Source organism: Brachyhypopomus gauderio, unplaced genomic scaffold, assembly GCF_052324685.1.
Source record: "Brachyhypopomus gauderio isolate BG-103 unplaced genomic scaffold, BGAUD_0.2 sc228, whole genome shotgun sequence".
Taxonomy (NCBI): Eukaryota; Metazoa; Chordata; class Actinopteri; order Gymnotiformes; family Hypopomidae; genus Brachyhypopomus; species Brachyhypopomus gauderio.
In genome coordinates, this window is record NW_027507049.1 from 107,474 (window position 1) to 127,533 (window position 20,060).

Genomic DNA, 20,060 nt, shown 5'->3' on the forward strand with positions numbered 1-20,060 from the left:
TCAAATACCTGAAACCAAGTAATTTTTTTTACCAGACAGCTAGTGAATCCGAAATCACATTCTGTGGACAGATGACAAACTCGGATTTGAAATATAAATTGTAGAGGCAACTGCGCATTGACATTGTACATTTTATCCCTGCCTCAAAAGACCTAAAGTTTACCTGACTTTCATGTCTTCTCTGGTAGCTCAACGTGTTGAACCACATGCTCCCAATTAGAAGCGAAGTGCAGGAGCTACATGGGTTCAAATCCCACTTCCACTTTTTTTTCCCAGCAAGATATCTCTTAGTCAAATACCTGAAACCAAGTAATTTTTTTTTACCAGACAGCTAGTGTATCCGAAATCACATTCTGTGGACAGATGACAAACTCGGATTTGAAATATAAATTGTAGAGGCAACTGCGAATTGACATTGTACATTTTATCCTTGCCTCAAAATACCTAGTTTACCCTGTCTTCATGTCTTCTCTGGTAGCTCAACGTGTTGAGCCACATGCTCCCAATTAGAAGCGAAGTGCAGGAGCTACATGGGTTCAAATCCCACTTCCACCTTTTTTTCCCAGCAAGATATCTCTTAGTCAAATACCTGAAACCAAGTAATTTTTTTTACCAGACAGCTAGTGAATCCGAAATCACATTTTGTGGACAGATGACAAACTCGGATTTGAAATATAAATTGTAGAGGCAACTGCGAATTGACATTGTACATTTTATCCTTTCCTCAAAAGACCTGAAGTTTACCTCACATTCATGTCTTCTCTGGTAGCTCAACGTGTTGAGCCACCTACTCCCAATTAGAAGCAAAGTGCAGGAGCTACATGGGTTCAAATCCCACTTCCACCTTTTTTTCCCAGCAAGATATCTCTTAGTCAAATACCTGAAACCAAGTAATTTTTTTTTACCAGACAGCTAGTGTATCCGAAATCACATTCTGTGGACAGATGACAAACTCGGATTTGAAATATAAATTGTAGAGGCAACTGCGCATTGACATTGTACATTTTATCCTTGCCTCAAAAGACCTAAAGTTTACCCTGTCTTCATGTCTTCTCTGGTAGCTCAACGTGTTGAGCCACATGCTCCCAATTAGAAGCGAAGTGCAGGAGCTACATGGGTTCAAATCCCACTTCCACCTTTTTTTCCCAGCAAGATATCTCTTAGTCAAATACCTGAAACGAAGTAATTTTTTTTACCAGACAGCTAGTGAATCCGAAATCACATTTTGTGGACAGATGACAAACTCGGAATTGGAATTTAAATTGTAGAGGCAACTGCGCATTGACATTGTACATTTTATCCTTGCCTCAAAAGACCTAAAGTTTACCTCATATTCATGCCTTCTCTGGTAGCTCACGGTGTTGAGCCACATGCTCCCAATTAGAAGCAAAGTTCAGGAGCTACATGGTTTCAAATCTCACTTCCACCTTTTTTTCCCAGCAAGATATCTCTTAGTCAAATACCTGAAACCAAGTAATTTTTTTTTACCAGACAGCTAGTGTATCCGAAATCACATTCTGTGGACAGATGACAAACTCGGATTTGAAATATAAATTGTAGAGGCAACTGCGCATTGACATTGTACATTTTATCCCTGCCTCAAAAGACCTAAAGTTTACCTGACTTTCATGTCTTCTCTGGTAGCTCAACGTGTTGAACCACATGCTCCCAATTAGAAGCGAAGTGCAGGAGCTACATGGGTTCAAATCCCACTTCCACTTTTTTTTCCCAGCAAGATATCTCTTAGTCAAATACCTGAAACCAAGTAATTTTTTTTTACCAGACAGCTAGTGTATCCGAAATCACATTCTGTGGACAGATGACAAACTCGGATTTGAAATATAAATTGTAGAGGCAACTGCGAATTGACATTGTACATTTTATCCTTGCCTCAAAATACCTAGTTTACCCTGTCTTCATGTCTTCTCTGGTAGCTCAACGTGTTGAGCCACATGCTCCCAATTAGAAGCGAAGTGCAGGAGCTACATGGGTTCAAATCCCACTTCCACCTTTTTTTCCCAGCAAGATATCTCTTAGTCAAATACCTGAAACCAAGTAATTTTTTTTACCAGACAGCTAGTGAATCCGAAATCACATTTTGTGGACAGATGACAAACTCGGATTTGAAATATAAATTGTAGAGGCAACTGCGAATTGACATTGTACATTTTATCCTTTCCTCAAAAGACCTGAAGTTTACCTCACATTCATGTCTTCTCTGGTAGCTCAACGTGTTGAGCCACCTACTCCCAATTAGAAGCAAAGTGCAGGAGCTACATGGGTTCAAATCCCACTTCCACCTTTTTTTCCCAGCAAGATATCTCTTAGTCAAATACCTGAAACCAAGTAATTTTTTTTTACCAGACAGCTAGTGTATCCGAAATCACATTCTGTGGACAGATGACAAACTCGGATTTGAAATATAAATTGTAGAGGCAACTGCGCATTGACATTGTACATTTTATCCTTGCCTCAAAAGACCTAAAGTTTACCCTGTCTTCATGTCTTCTCTGGTAGCTCAACGTGTTGAGCCACATGCTCCCAATTAGAAGCGAAGTGCAGGAGCTACATGGGTTCAAATCCCACTTCCACCTTTTTTTCCCAGCAAGATATCTCTTAGTCAAATACCTGAAACCAAGTAATTTTTTTTACCAGACAGCTAGTGAATCCGAAATCACATTCTGTGGACAGATGACAAACTCGGATTTGAAATATAAATTGTAGAGGCAACTGCGCATTGACATTGTACATTTTATCCTTGCCTCAAAAGACCTAAAGTTTACCTCACATTCATGTCTTCTCTGGTAGCTCAACGTGTTGAGCCACATGCTCCCAATTAGAAGCAAAGTGCAGGAGCTACATGGGTTCAAATCCCACTTCCACCTTTTTTTCCCAGCAAGATATCTCTTAGTCAAATACCTGAAACCAAGTAATTTTTTTTTACCAGACAGCTAGTGTATCCGAAATCACATTCTGTGGACAGATGACAAACTCGGATTTGAAATATAAATTTTAGAGGCAACTGCGCCTTGACATTGTACATTTTATCCTTGCCTCAAAAGACCTAAAGTTTACCCTGTCTTCATGTCTTCTCTGGTAGCTCAACGTGTTGAGCCACATGCTCCCAATTAGAAGCGAAGTGCAGGAGCTACATGGGTTCAAATCCCACTTCCACCTTTTTTTCCCAGCAAGATATCTCTTAGTCAAATACCTGAAACCAAGTAAATTTTTTTTACCAGACAGCTAGTGAATCCGAAATCACATTCTGTGGACAGATGAAAAACTCGGATTTAAAATATAAATTGTAGAGGCAACTGCGCATTGACCTTGTACATTTTATCCTTGCCTCAAAAGACCTAAAGTTTACCTCACATTCATGCCTTCTCTGGTAGCTCAACGTGTTGAGCCACATGCTCCCAATTAGAAGCAAAGTTCAGGAGCTACATGGGTTCAAATCCCACTTCCACCTTTTTTTCCCAGCAAGATATCTCTTAGTCAAATACCTGAAACCAAGTAATTTTTTTTTACCAGACAGCTAGTGTATCCGAAATCACATTCTGTGGACAGATGACAAACTCGGATTTGAAATATAAATTGTAGAGGCAACTGCGCATTGACATTGTACATTTTATCCTTGCCTCAAAATACCTAGTTTACCCTGTCTTCATGTCTTCTCTGGTAGCTCAACGTGTTGAGCCACATGCTCCCAATTAGAAGCGAAGTGCAGGAGCTACATGGGTTCAAATCCCACTTCCACCTTTTTTTCCCAGCAAGATATCTCTTAGTCAAATACCTGAAACCAAGTAATTTTTTTTACCAGACAGCTAGTGTATCCGAAATCACATTCTGTGGACAGATGACAAACTCGGATTTGAAATATAAATTGTAGAGGCAACTGCGCATTGACATTGTACATTTTATCCTTGCCTCAAAAGACCTAAAGTTTACCCAGTCTTCATCTCTTCTCTGGTAGCTCAACGTGTTGAGCCACATGCTCCCAATTAGAAGCGAAGTGCAGGAGCTACATGAGTTCAAATCCCACTTCCACCTTTTTTTCCCAGCAAGATATCTCTTAGTCAAATACCTGAAACCAAGTAATTTTTTTTTACCAGACAGCTAGTGTATCCGAAATCACATTCTGTGGACAGATGACAAACTCGGATTTGAAATATAAATTTTAGAGGCAACTGCGCCTTGACATTGTACATTTTATCCTTGCCTCAAAAGACCTAAAGTTTACCCTGTCTTCATGTCTTCTCTGGTAGCTCAACGTGTTGAGCCACATGCTCCCAATTAGAAGCGAAGTGCAGGAGCTACATGGGTTCAAATCCCACTTCCACCTTTTTTTCCCAGCAAGATATCTCTTAGTCAAATACCTGAAACCAAGTAAATTTTTTTTACCAGACAGCTAGTGAATCCGAAATCACATTCTGTGGACAGATGAAAAACTCGGATTTAAAATATAAATTGTAGAGGCAACTGCGCATTGACCTTGTACATTTTATCCTTGCCTCAAAAGACCTAAAGTTTACCTCACATTCATGCCTTCTCTGGTAGCTCAACGTGTTGAGCCACATGCTCCCAATTAGAAGCAAAGTTCAGGAGCTACATGGGTTCAAATCCCACTTCCACCTTTTTTTCCCAGCAAGATATCTCTTAGTCAAATACCTGAAACCAAGTAATTTTTTTTTACCAGACAGCTAGTGTATCCGAAATCACATTCTGTGGACAGATGACAAACTCGGATTTGAAATATAAATTGTAGAGGCAACTGCGCATTGACATTGTACATTTTATCCTTGACTCAAAAGACCTAAAGTTTACCCTATGTTCATGTCTTCTCTGGTAGCTCAACGTGTTGAGCCGCATGCTCCCAATTAGAAGCGAAATGCAGGAGCTACATGGGTTCAAATCCCACTTCCACCTTTTTTTCCCAGCAAGATGTCTCTTAGTCAAATACCTGAAACCAAGTAATTTTTTTTACCAGACAGCTAGTGAATCCGAAATCACATTCTGTGGACAGATGACAAACTCGGATTTGAAATATAAATTGTAGAGGCAACTGCGCATTGACATTGTACATTTTATCCTTGCCTCAAAAGACCTAAAGTTTACCCTGTCTTCATGTCTTCTCTGGTAGCTCAACGTGTTGAGCCACATGCTCCCAATTAGAAGCGAAGTGCAGGAGCTACATGGGTTCAAATCCCACTTCCACCTTTTTTTCCCAGCAAGATATCTCTTAGTCAAATACCTGAAACCAAGTAATTTTTTTTACCAGACAGCTAGTGAATCCGAAATCACATTTTGTGGACAGATGACAAACTCGGATTTGAAATATAAATTGTAGAGGCAACTGCGCATTGACATTGTACATTTTATCCTTGCCTCAAAAGACCTAAAGTTTACCTCACGTTCATGTCTTCTCTGGTAGCTCAACGTGTTGAGCCACATGCTCCCAATTAGAAGCAAAGTGCTGGAGCTACATGGGTTCAAATCCCACTTCCACCTTTTTTTCCCAGCAAGATATCTCTTAGTCAAATACCTGAAACCAAGTTTTTTTTTTTACCAGACAGCTAGTGTATCCGAAATCACATTCTGTGGAAAGATGACAAACTCGGATTTGAAATATAAATTGTAGAGGCAACTGCGCATTGACATTGTACATTTTATCCTTGCCTCAAAAGACCTAAAGTTTACCTCACTTTCATGTCTTCTCTGGTAGCTCAACGTGTTGAGCCACATGCTCCCAATTAGAAGCGAAATGCAGGAGCTACATGGGTTCAAATCCCACTTCCACCTTTTTTTCCCAGCAAGATATCTCTTAGTCAAATACCTGAAACCAAGTAATTTTTTTTTACCAGACAGCTAGTGTATCAGAAATCACATTCTGTGGACAGATGACAAACTCGGATTTGAAATATAAATTGTAGAGGCAACTGCGCATTGACATTGTACATTTTATCCTTGCCTCAAAAGACCTAAAGTTTACCTCACGTTCATGTCTTCTCTGGTAGCTCAACGTGTTGAGCCACATGCTCCCAATTAGAAGCAAAGTGCTGGAGCTACATGGGTTCAAATCCCACTTCCACCTTTTTTTCCCAGCAAGATATCTCTTAGTCAAATACCTGAAACCAAGTTTTTTTTTTTACCAGACAGCTAGTGTATCCGAAATCACATTCTGTGGAAAGATGACAAACTCGGATTTGAAATATAAATTGTAGAGGCAACTGCGCATTGACATTGTACATTTTATCCTTGCCTCAAAAGACCTAAAGTTTACCTCACTTTCATGTCTTCTCTGGTAGCTCAACGTGTTGAGCCACATGCTCCCAATTAGAAGCGAAATGCAGGAGCTACATGGGTTCAAATCCCACTTCCACCTTTTTTTCCCAGCAAGATATCTCTTAGTCAAATACCTGAAACCAAGTAATTTTTTTTTTACCAGACAGCTAGTGTATCAGAAATCACATTCTGTGGACAGATGACAAACTCGGATTTGAAATATAAATTGTAGAGGCAACTGCGCATTGACATTGTACATTTTATCCTTGCCTCAAAAGACCTAAAGTTTACCCTGTCTTCATCTCTTCTCTGGTAGCTCAAAGTGTTGAGCCACATGCTCCCAATTAGAAGCGAAGTGCAGGAGCTACATGGGTTCAAATCCCACTTCCACCTTTTTTTCCCAGCAAGATGTCTCTTAGTCAAATACCTGAAACCAAGTAATTTTTTTTACCAGACAGCTAGTGAATCCGAAATCACATTCTGTGGACAGATGACAAACTCGGATTTGAAATATAAATTGTAGAGGCAACTGCGCATTGACATTGTACATTTTATCCTTGCCTCAAAAGACCTGAAGTTTACCTCACATTCATGTCTTCTCTGGTAGCTCAACGTGTTGAGCCACCTACTCCCAATTAGAAGCAAAGTGCAGGAGCTACATGGGTTCAAATCCCACTTCCACCTTTTTTTCCCAGCAAGATATCTCTTAGTCAAATACCTGAAACCAAGTAATTTTTTTTTACCAGACAGCTAGTGTATCCGAAATCACATTCTGTGGACAGATGACAAACTCGGATTTGAAATATAAATTGTAGAGGCAACTGCGCATTGACATTGTACATTTTATCCTTGCCTCAAAAGACCTAAAGTTTACCCTGTCTTCATGTCTTCTCTGGTAGCTCAACGTGTTGAGCCACATGCTCCCAATTAGAAGCGAAGTGCAGGAGCTACATGGGTTCAAATCCCACTTCCACCTTTTTTTCCCAGCAAGATATCTCTTAGTCAAATACCTGAAACCAAGTAATTTTTTTTACCAGACAGCTAGTGAATCCGAAATCACATTCTGTGGACAGATGACAAACTCGGATTTGAAATATAAATTGTAGAGGCAACTGCGCATTGACATTGTACATTTTATCCTTGCCTCAAAAGACCTAAAGTTTACCTCACATTCATGTCTTCTCTGGTAGCTCAACGTGTTGAGCCACATGCTCCCAATTAGAAGCAAAGTGCAGGAGCTACATGGGTTCAAATCCCACTTCCACCTTTTTTTCCCAGCAAGATATCTCTTAGTCAAATACCTGAAACCAAGTAATTTTTTTTTACCAGACAGCTAGTGTATCCGAAATCACATTCTGTGGACAGATGACAAACTCGGATTTGAAATATAAATTTTAGAGGCAACTGCGCCTTGACATTGTACATTTTATCCTTGCCTCAAAAGACCTAAAGTTTACCCTGTCTTCATGTCTTCTCTGGTAGCTCAACGTGTTGAGCCACATGCTCCCAATTAGAAGCGAAGTGCAGGAGCTACATGGGTTCAAATCCCACTTCCACCTTTTTTTCCCAGCAAGATATCTCTTAGTCAAATACCTGAAACCAAGTAAATTTTTTTTACCAGACAGCTAGTGAATCCGAAATCACATTCTGTGGACAGATGAAAAACTCGGATTTAAAATATAAATTGTAGAGGCAACTGCGCATTGACCTTGTACATTTTATCCTTGCCTCAAAAGACCTAAAGTTTACCTCACATTCATGCCTTCTCTGGTAGCTCAACGTGTTGAGCCACATGCTCCCAATTAGAAGCAAAGTTCAGGAGCTACATGGGTTCAAATCCCACTTCCACCTTTTTTTCCCAGCAAGATATCTCTTAGTCAAATACCTGAAACCAAGTAATTTTTTTTTACCAGACAGCTAGTGTATCCGAAATCACATTCTGTGGACAGATGACAAACTCGGATTTGAAATATAAATTGTAGAGGCAACTGCGCATTGACATTGTACATTTTATCCTTGCCTCAAAATACCTAGTTTACCCTGTCTTCATGTCTTCTCTGGTAGCTCAACGTGTTGAGCCACATGCTCCCAATTAGAAGCGAAGTGCAGGAGCTACATGGGTTCAAATCCCACTTCCACCTTTTTTTCCCAGCAAGATATCTCTTAGTCAAATACCTGAAACCAAGTAATTTTTTTTACCAGACAGCTAGTGTATCCGAAATCACATTCTGTGGACAGATGACAAACTCGGATTTGAAATATAAATTGTAGAGGCAACTGCGCATTGACATTGTACATTTTATCCTTGCCTCAAAAGACCTAAAGTTTACCCAGTCTTCATCTCTTCTCTGGTAGCTCAACGTGTTGAGCCACATGCTCCCAATTAGAAGCGAAGTGCAGGAGCTACATGAGTTCAAATCCCACTTCCACCTTTTTTTCCCAGCAAGATATCTCTTAGTCAAATACCTGAAACCAAGTAATTTTTTTTTACCAGACAGCTAGTGTATCCGAAATCACATTCTGTGGACAGATGACAAACTCGGATTTGAAATATAAATTTTAGAGGCAACTGCGCCTTGACATTGTACATTTTATCCTTGCCTCAAAAGACCTAAAGTTTACCCTGTCTTCATGTCTTCTCTGGTAGCTCAACGTGTTGAGCCACATGCTCCCAATTAGAAGCGAAGTGCAGGAGCTACATGGGTTCAAATCCCACTTCCACCTTTTTTTCCCAGCAAGATATCTCTTAGTCAAATACCTGAAACCAAGTAAATTTTTTTTTACCAGACAGCTAGTGAATCCGAAATCACATTCTGTGGACAGATGAAAAACTCGGATTTAAAATATAAATTGTAGAGGCAACTGCGCATTGACCTTGTACATTTTATCCTTGCCTCAAAAGACCTAAAGTTTACCTCACATTCATGCCTTCTCTGGTAGCTCAACGTGTTGAGCCACATGCTCCCAATTAGAAGCAAAGTTCAGGAGCTACATGGGTTCAAATCCCACTTCCACCTTTTTTTCCCAGCAAGATATCTCTTAGTCAAATACCTGAAACCAAGTAATTTTTTTTTACCAGACAGCTAGTGTATCCGAAATCACATTCTGTGGACAGATGACAAACTCGGATTTGAAATATAAATTGTAGAGGCAACTGCGCATTGACATTGTACATTTTATCCTTGACTCAAAAGACCTAAAGTTTACCCTATGTTCATGTCTTCTCTGGTAGCTCAACGTGTTGAGCCGCATGCTCCCAATTAGAAGCGAAATGCAGGAGCTACATGGGTTCAAATCCCACTTCCACCTTTTTTTCCCAGCAAGATGTCTCTTAGTCAAATACCTGAAACCAAGTAATTTTTTTTACCAGACAGCTAGTGAATCCGAAATCACATTCTGTGGACAGATGACAAACTCGGATTTGAAATATAAATTGTAGAGGCAACTGCGCATTGACATTGTACATTTTATCCTTGCCTCAAAAGACCTAAAGTTTACCCTGTCTTCATGTCTTCTCTGGTAGCTCAACGTGTTGAGCCACATGCTCCCAATTAGAAGCGAAGTGCAGGAGCTACATGGGTTCAAATCCCACTTCCACCTTTTTTTCCCAGCAAGATATCTCTTAGTCAAATACCTGAAACCAAGTAATTTTTTTTACCAGACAGCTAGTGAATCCGAAATCACATTTTGTGGACAGATGACAAACTCGGATTTGAAATATAAATTGTAGAGGCAACTGCGCATTGACATTGTACATTTTATCCTTGCCTCAAAAGACCTAAAGTTTACCTCACGTTCATGTCTTCTCTGGTAGCTCAACGTGTTGAGCCACATGCTCCCAATTAGAAGCAAAGTGCTGGAGCTACATGGGTTCAAATCCCACTTCCACCTTTTTTTCCCAGCAAGATATCTCTTAGTCAAATACCTGAAACCAAGTTTTTTTTTTTACCAGACAGCTAGTGTATCCGAAATCACATTCTGTGGAAAGATGACAAACTCGGATTTGAAATATAAATTGTAGAGGCAACTGCGCATTGACATTGTACATTTTATCCTTGCCTCAAAAGACCTAAAGTTTACCTCACTTTCATGTCTTCTCTGGTAGCTCAACGTGTTGAGCCACATGCTCCCAATTAGAAGCGAAATGCAGGAGCTACATGGGTTCAAATCCCACTTCCACCTTTTTTTCCCAGCAAGATATCTCTTAGTCAAATACCTGAAACCAAGTAATTTTTTTTTACCAGACAGCTAGTGTATCAGAAATCACATTCTGTGGACAGATGACAAACTCGGATTTGAAATATAAATTGTAGAGGCAACTGCGCATTGACATTGTACATTTTATCCTTGCCTCAAAAGACCTAAAGTTTACCTCACGTTCATGTCTTCTCTGGTAGCTCAACGTGTTGAGCCACATGCTCCCAATTAGAAGCAAAGTGCTGGAGCTACATGGGTTCAAATCCCACTTCCACCTTTTTTTCCCAGCAAGATATCTCTTAGTCAAATACCTGAAACCAAGTTTTTTTTTTTACCAGACAGCTAGTGTATCCGAAATCACATTCTGTGGAAAGATGACAAACTCGGATTTGAAATATAAATTGTAGAGGCAACTGCGCATTGACATTGTACATTTTATCCTTGCCTCAAAAGACCTAAAGTTTACCTCACTTTCATGTCTTCTCTGGTAGCTCAACGTGTTGAGCCACATGCTCCCAATTAGAAGCGAAATGCAGGAGCTACATGGGTTCAAATCCCACTTCCACCTTTTTTTCCCAGCAAGATATCTCTTAGTCAAATACCTGAAACCAAGTAATTTTTTTTTTACCAGACAGCTAGTGTATCAGAAATCACATTCTGTGGACAGATGACAAACTCGGATTTGAAATATAAATTGTAGAGGCAACTGCGCATTGACATTGTACATTTTATCCTTGCCTCAAAAGACCTAAAGTTTACCCTGTCTTCATCTCTTCTCTGGTAGCTCAAAGTGTTGAGCCACATGCTCCCAATTAGAAGCGAAGTGCAGGAGCTACATGGGTTCAAATCCCACTTCCACCTTTTTTTCCCAGCAAGATGTCTCTTAGTCAAATACCTGAAACCAAGTAATTTTTTTTACCAGACAGCTAGTGAATCCGAAATCACATTCTGTGGACAGATGACAAACTCGGATTTGAAATATAAATTGTAGAGGCAACTGCGCATTGACATTGTACATTTTATCCTTGCCTCAAAAGACCTAAAGTTTACCTCACATTCATGTCTTCTCTGGTAGCTCAACGTGTTGAGCCACATGCTCCCAATTAGAAGCAAAGTGCAGGAGCTACATGGGTTCAAATCCCACTTCCACCTTTTTTTCCCAGCAAGATATCTCTTAGTCAAATACCTGAAACCAAGTAATTTTTTTTTACCAGACAGCTAGTGTATCCGAAATCACATTCTGTGGACAGATGACAAACTCGGATTTGAAATATAAATTGTAGAGGCAACTGCGCCTTGACATTGTACATTTTATCCTTGCCTCAAAAGACCTAAAGTTTACCCTGTCTTCATGTCTTCTCTGGTAGCTCAACGTGTTGAGCCACATGCTCCCAATTAGAAGCGAAGTGCAGGAGCTACATGGGTTCAAATCCCACTTCCACCTTTTTTTCCCAGCAAGATATCTCTTAGTCAAATACCTGAAACCAAGTAATTTTTTTTACCAGACAGCTAGTGAATCCGAAATCACATTTTGTGGACAGATGACAAACTCGGATTTGAAATATAAATTGTAGAGGCAACTGCGCATTGACATTGTACATTTTATCCTTGCCTCAAAAGACCTAAAGTTTACCTCACGTTCATGTCTTCTCTGGTAGCTCAACGTGTTGAGCCACATGCTCCCAATTAGAAGCAAAGTGCTGGAGCTACATGGGTTCAAATCCCACTTCCACCTTTTATTCCCAGCAAGATATCTCTTAGTCAAATACCTGAAACCAAGTTTTTTTTTTACCAGACAGCTAGTGTATCCGAAATCACATTCTGTGGAAAGATGACAAACTCGGATTTGAAATATAAATTGTAGAGGCAACTGCGCATTGACATTGTACATTTTATCCTTGCCTCAAAAGACCTAAAGTTTACCTCACATTCATGTGTTCTCTGGTAGCTCAACGTGTTGAGCCACATGCTCCCAATTAGAAGCGAAGTGCAGGAGCTACATGTGTTCAAATCCCACTTCCACCTTTTTTTCCCAGCAAGATATCTCTTAGTCAAATACCTGAAACGAAGTAATTTTTTTTTACCAGACAGCTAGTGAATCCGAAATCACATTTTGTGGACAGATGACAAACTCGGAATTGGAATTTAAATTGTAGAGGCAACTGCGCATTGACATTGTACATTTTATCCTTGCCTCAAAAGACCTAAAGTTTACCTGACATTTATGTCTTCTCTGGTAGCTCAACGTGTTGAGCCACATGCTCCCAATTAGAAGCGAAGTGTAGGAGCTACATGGGTTCAAATCCCACTTCCACCTTTTTTTCCCAGCAAGATATCTCTTAGTCAAATACCTGAAACCAAGTAATTTTTTTTACCAGACAGCTAGTGAATCCGAAATCACATTTTGTGGACAGATGACAAACTCGGATTTGAAATATAAATTGTAGAGGCAACTGCGCATTGACATTGTACATTTTATCCTTTCCTCAAAAGACCTGAAGTTTACCTCACATTCATGTCTTCTCTGGTAGCTCAACGTGTTGAGCCACCTGCTCCCAATTAGAAGCAAAGTGCAGGAGCTACATGGGTTCAAATCCCACTTCCACCTTTTTTTCCCAGCAAGATATCTCTTAGTCAAATACCTGAAACCAAGTAATTTTTTTTACCAGAGAGCTAGTGAATCCGAAATCACATTCTGTGGACAGATGACAAACTCGGATTTGAAATATAAATTGTAGAGGCAACTGCGCATTGACATTGTACATTTTATCCTTGCCTCAAAAGACCTAAAGTTTACCCTGTCTTCATCTCTTCTCTGGTAGCTCAACGTGTTGAGCCACATGCTCCCAATTAGAAGCGAAGTGCAGGAGCTACATGGGTTCAAATCCCACTTCCACCTTTTTTTCCCAGCAAGATATCTCTTAGTCAAATACCTGAAACCAAGTAATTTTTTTTACCAGACAGCTAGTGAATCCGAAATCACATTCTGTGGACAGATGACAAACTCGGATTTGAAATATAAATTGTAGAGGCAACTGCGCATTGACATTGTACATTTTATCCTTGCCTCAAAAGACCTAAAGTTTACCTCACATTCATGTGTTCTCTGGTAGCTCAACGTGTTGAGCCACATGCTCCCAATTAGAAGCAAAGTGCAGGAGCTACATGGGTTCAAATCCCACTTCCACCTTTTTTTCCCAGCAAGATATCTCTTAGTCAAATACCTGAAACCAAGTAATTTTTTTTTACCAGACAGCTAGTGTATCCGAAATCACATTCTGTGGACAGATGACAAACTCGGATTTGAAATATAAATTTTAGAGGCAACTGCGCCTTGACATTGTACATTTTATCCTTGCCTCAAAAGACCTAAAGTTTACCCTGTCTTCATGTCTTCTCTGGTAGCTCAACGTGTTGAGCCACATGCTCCCAATTAGAAGCGAAGTGCAGGAGCTACATGGGTTCAAATCCCACTTCCACCTTTTTTTCCCAGCAAGATATCTCTTAGTCAAATACCTGAAACCAAGTAATTTTTTTTACCAGACAGCTAGTGAATCCGAAATCACATTCTGTGGACAGATGACAAACTCGGATTTGAAATATAAATTGTAGAGGCAACTGCGCATTGACATTGTACATTTTATCCTTGCCTCAAAAGACCTAAAGTTTACCCTGTCTTCATCTCTTCTCTGGTAGCTCAACGTGTTGAGCCACATGCTCCCAATTAGAAGCGAAGTGCTGGAGCTACATGGGTTCAAATCCCACTTCCACCTTTTTTTCCCAGCAAGATATCTCTTAGTCAAATACCTGAAACCAAGTAATTTTTTTTACCAGACAGCTAGTGAATCCGAAATCACATTCTGTGGACAGATGACAAACTCGGATTTGAAATATAAATTGTAGAGGCAACTGCGCATTGACATTGTACATTTTATCCTTGCCTCAAAAGACCTAAAGTTTACCTCACATTCATGTCTTCTCTGGTAGCTCAACGTGTTGAGCCACATGCTCCCAATTAGAAGCGAAGTGCATGAGCTATATGGGTTCAAATCCCACTTCCACCTTTATTTCCCAGCAAGATATCTCTTAGTCAAATACCTGAAACCAAGTAATTTTTTTTACCAGACAGCTAGTGAATCCGAAATCACATTTTGTGGACAGATGACAAACTCGGATTTGAAATATAAATTGTAGAGGCAACTGCGCATTGACATTGTACATTTTATCCTTGCCTCAAAAGACCTAAAGTTTACCTCACGTTCATGTCTTCTCTGGTAGCTCAACGTGTTGAGCCACATGCTCCCAATTAGAAGCGAAATGCAGGAGCTACATGGGTTCAAATCCCACTTCCACCTTTTTTTCCCAGCAAGATATCTCTTAGTCAAATACCTGAAACCAAGTAATTTTTTTTTTACCAGACAGCTAGTGTATCAGAAATCACATTCTGTGGACAGATGACAAACTCGGATTTGAAATATAAATTGTAGAGGCAACTGCGCATTGACATTGTACATTTTATCCTTGCCTCAAAAGACCTAAAGTTTACCTCACATTCATGTCTTCTCTGGTAGCTCAACGTGTTGAGCCACATGCTCCCAATTAGAAGCAAAGTGCAGGAGCTACATGGGTTCAAATCCCACTTCCACCTTTTTTCCCCAGCAAGATATCTCTTAGTCAAATACCTGAAACCAAGTAATTTTTTTTTACCAGACAGCTAGTGTATCCGAAATGACATTCTGTGGACAGATGACAAACTCGGATTTGAAATATAAATTGTAGAGGCAACTGCGCCTTGACATTGTACATTTTATCCTTGCCTCAAAAGACCTAAAGTTTACCCTGTCTTCATGTCTTCTCTGGTAGCTCAACGTGTTGAGCCACATGCTCCCAATTAGAAGCGAAGTGCAGGAGCTACATGGGTTCAAATCCCACTTCCACCTTTTTTTCCCAGCAAGATATCTCTTAGTCAAATACCTGAAACCAAGTAATTTTTTTTACCAGACAGCTAGTGAATCCGAAATCACATTTTGTGGACAGATGACAAACTCGGATTTGAAATATAAATTGTAGAGGCAACTGCGCATTGACATTGTACATTTTATCCTTGCCTCAAAAGACCTAAAGTTTACCTCACGTTCATGTCTTCTCTGGTAGCTCAACGTGTTGAGCCACATGCTCCCAATTAGAAGTGAAATGCAGGAGCTACATGGGTTCAAATCCCACTTCCACCTTTTTTTCCCAGCAAGATATCTCTTAGTCAAATACCTGAAACCAAGTAATTTTTTTTTTACCAGACAGCTAGTGTATCAGAAATCACATTCTGTGGACAGATGACAAACTCGGATTTGAAATATAAATTGTAGAGGCAACTGCGCATTGACATTGTACATTTTATCCTTGCCTCAAAAGACCTAAAGTTTACCGTGTCTTCATCTCTTCTCTGGTAGCTCAAAGTGTTGAGCCACATGCTCCCAATTAGAAGCGAAGTGCAGGAGCTACATGGGTTCAAATCCCACTTCCACCTTTTTTCCCAGCAAGATGTCTCTTAGTCAAATACCTGAAACCAAGTAATTTTTTTTACCAGACAGCTAGTGAATCCGAAATCACATTCTGTGGACAGATGACAAACTCGGATTTGAAATATAAATTGTAGAGGCAACTGCGCATTGACATTGTACATTTTATCCTTGCCTCAAAAGACCTAAAGTTTACCTCACATTCATGTGTTCTCTGGTAGCTCAACGTGTTGAGCCACATGCTCCCAATTAGAAGCAAAGTGCAGGAGCTACATGGGTTCAAATCCCACTTCCACCTTTTTTTCCCAGCAAGATATCTCTTAGTCAAATACCTGAAACCAAGTAATTTTTTTTTACCAGACAGCTAGTGTATCCGAAATCACATTCTGTGGACAGATGACAAACTCGGATTTGAAATATAAATTGTAGAGGCAACTGCGCCTTGACATTGTACATTTTATCCTTGCCTCAAAAGACCTAAAGTTTACCCTGTCTTCATGTCTTCTCTGGTAGCTCAACGTGTTGAGCCACATGCTCCCAATTAGAAGCGAAGTGCAGGAGCTACATGGGTTCAAATCCCACTTCCACCTTTTTTTCCCAGCAAGATATCTCTTAGTCAAATACCTGAAACCAAGTAATTTTTTTTTTACCAGACAGCTAGTGTATCAGAAATCACATTCTGTGGACAGATGACAAACTCGGATTTGAAATATAAATTGTAGAGGCAACTGCGCATTGACATTGTACATTTTATCCTTGCCTCAAAAGACCTAAAGTTTACCGTGTCTTCATCTCTTCTCTGGTAGCTCAAAGTGTTGAGCCACATGCTCCCAATTAGAAGCGAAGTGCAGGAGCTACATGGGTTCAAATCCCACTTCCACCTTTTTTTCCCAGCAAGATGTCTCTTAGTCAAATACCTGAAACCAAGTAATTTTTTTTACCAGACAGCTAGTGAATCCGAAATCACATTCTGTGGACAGATGACAAACTCGGATTTGAAATATAAATTGTAGAGGCAACTGCGCATTGACATTGTACATTTTATCCTTGCCTCAAAAGACCTAAAGTTTACCTCACATTCATGTGTTCTCTGGTAGCTCAACGTGTTGAGCCACATGCTCCCAATTAGAAGTGAAGTGCAGGAGCTACATGTGTTCAAATCCCACTTCCACCTTTTTTTCCCAGCAAGATATCTCTTAGTCAAATACCTGAAACGAAGTAATTTTTTTTTACCAGACAGCTAGTGAATCCGAAATCACATTTTGTGGACAGATGACAAACTCGGAATTGGAATTTAAATTGTAGAGGCAACTGCGCATTGACATTGTACATTTTATCCTTGCCTCAAAAGACCTAAAGTTTACCTGACATTTATGTCTTCTCTGGTAGCTCAACGTGTTGAGCCACATGCTCCCAATTAGAAGCGAAGTGTAGGAGCTACATGGGTTCAAATCCCACTTCCACCTTTTTTTCCCAGCAAGATATCTCTTAGTCAAATACCTGAAACCAAGTAATTTTTTTTACCAGACAGCTAGTGAATCCGAAATCACATTTTGTGGACAGATGACAAACTCGGATTTGAAATATAAATTGTAGAGGCAACTGCGCATTGACATTGTACATTTTATCCTTTCCTCAAAAGACCTGAAGTTTACCTCACATTCATGTCTTCTCTGGTAGCTCAACGTGTTGAGCCACCTGCTCCCAATTAGAAGCAAAGTGCAGGAGCTACATGGGTTCAAATCCCACTTCCACCTTTTTTTCCCAGCAAGATATCTCTTAGTCAAATACCTGAAACCAAGTAATTTTTTTTACCAGAGAGCTAGTGAATCCGAAATCACATTCTGTGGACAGATGACAAACTCGGATTTGAAATATAAATTGTAGAGGCAACTGCGCATTGACATTGTACATTTTATCCTTGCCTCAAAAGACCTAAAGTTTACCCTGTCTTCATCTCTTCTCTGGTAGCTCAACGTGTTGAGCCACATGCTCCCAATTAGAAGCGAAGTGCAGGAGCTACATGGGTTCAAATCCCACTTCCACCTTTTTTTCCCAGCAAGATATCTCTTAGTCAAATACCTGAAACCAAGTAATTTTTTTTACCAGACAGCTAGTGAATCCGAAATCACATTCTGTGGACAGATGACAAACTCGGATTTGAAATATAAATTGTAGAGGCAACTGCGCATTGACATTGTACATTTTATCCTTGCCTCAAAAGACCTAAAGTTTACCTCACATTCATGTGTTCTCTGGTAGCTCAACGTGTTGAGCCACATGCTCCCAATTAGAAGCAAAGTGCAGGAGCTACATGGGTTCAAATCCCACTTCCACCTTTTTTTCCCAGCAAGATATCTCTTAGTCAAATACCTGAAACCAAGTAATTTTTTTTTACCAGACAGCTAGTGTATCCGAAATCACATTCTGTGGACAGATGACAAACTCGGATTTGAAATATAAATTGTAGAGGCAACTGCGCCTTGACATTGTACATTTTATCCTTGCCTCAAAAGACCTAAAGTTTACCCTGTCTTCATGTCTTCTCTGGTAGCTCAACGTGTTGAGCCACATGCTCCCAATTAGAAGCGAAGTGCAGGAGCTACATGGGTTCAAATCCCACTTCCACCTTTTTTTCCCAGCAAGATATCTCTTAGTCAAATACCTGAAACCAAGTATTTTTTTTTACCAGACAGCTAGTGAATCCGAAATCACATTCTGTGGACAGATGACAAACTCGGATTTGAAATATAAATTGTAGAGGCAACTGCGCATTGACATTGTACATTTTATCCTTGCCTCAAAAGACCTAAAGTTTACCTCACATTCATGTGTTCTCTGGTAGCTCAACGTGTTGAGCCACATGCTCCCAATTAGAAGCAAAGTGCAGGAGCTACATGGGTTCAAATCCCACTTCCACCTTTTTTTCCCAGCAAGATATCTCTTAGTCAAATACCTGAAACCAAGTAATTTTTTTTTACCAGACAGCTAGTGTATCCGAAATCACATTCTGTGGACAGATGACAAACTCGGATTTGAAATATAAATTGTAGAGGCAACTGCGCCTTGACATTGTACATTTTATCCTTGCCTCAAAAGACCTAAAGTTTACCCTGTCTTCATGTCTTCTCTGGTAGCTCAACGTGTTGAGCCACATGCTCCCAATTAGAAGCGAAGTGCAGGAGCTACATGGGTTCAAATCCCACTTCCACCTTTTTTTCCCAGCAAGATATCTCTTAGTCAAATACCTGAAACCAAGTAATTTTTTTTACCAGACAGCTAGTGAATCCGAAATCACATTTTGTGGACAGATGACAAACTCGGATTTGAAATATAAATTGTAGAGGCAACTGCGCATTGACATTGTACATTTTATCCTTGCCTCAAAAGACCTAAAGTTTACCTCACATTCATGTCTTCTCTGGTAGCTCAACGTGTTGAGCCACATGCTCCCAATTAGAAGCAAAGTGCAGGAGCTACATGGGTTCAAATCCCACTTCCACCTTTTTTTCCCAGCAAGATATCTCTTAGTCAAATACCTGAAACCAAGTAATTTTTTTTTACCAGACAGCTAGTGTATCCGAAATCACATTCTGTGGACAGATGACAAACTCGGATTTGAAATATAAATTTTAGAGGCAACTGCGCCTTGACATTGTACATTTTATCCTTGCCTCAAAAGACCTAAAGTTTACCCTGTCGTCATGTCTTCTCTGGTAGCTCAACGTGTTGAGCCACATGCTCCCAATTAGAAGCGAAGTGCAGGAGCTACATGGGTTCAAATCCCACTTCCACCTTTTTTTCCCAGCAAGATATCTCTTAGTCAAATACCTGAAACCAAGTAATTTTTTTTACCAGACAGCTAGTGAATCCGAAATCACATTCTGTGGACAGATGACAAACTCGGATTTGAAATATAAATTGTAGAGGCAACTGCGCATTGACATTGTACATTTTATCCTTGCCTCAAAAGACCTAAAGTTTACCCTGTCTTCATCTCTTCTCTGGTAGCTCAACGTGTTGAGCCACATGCTCCCAATTAGAAGTGAAGTGCAGGAGCTACAT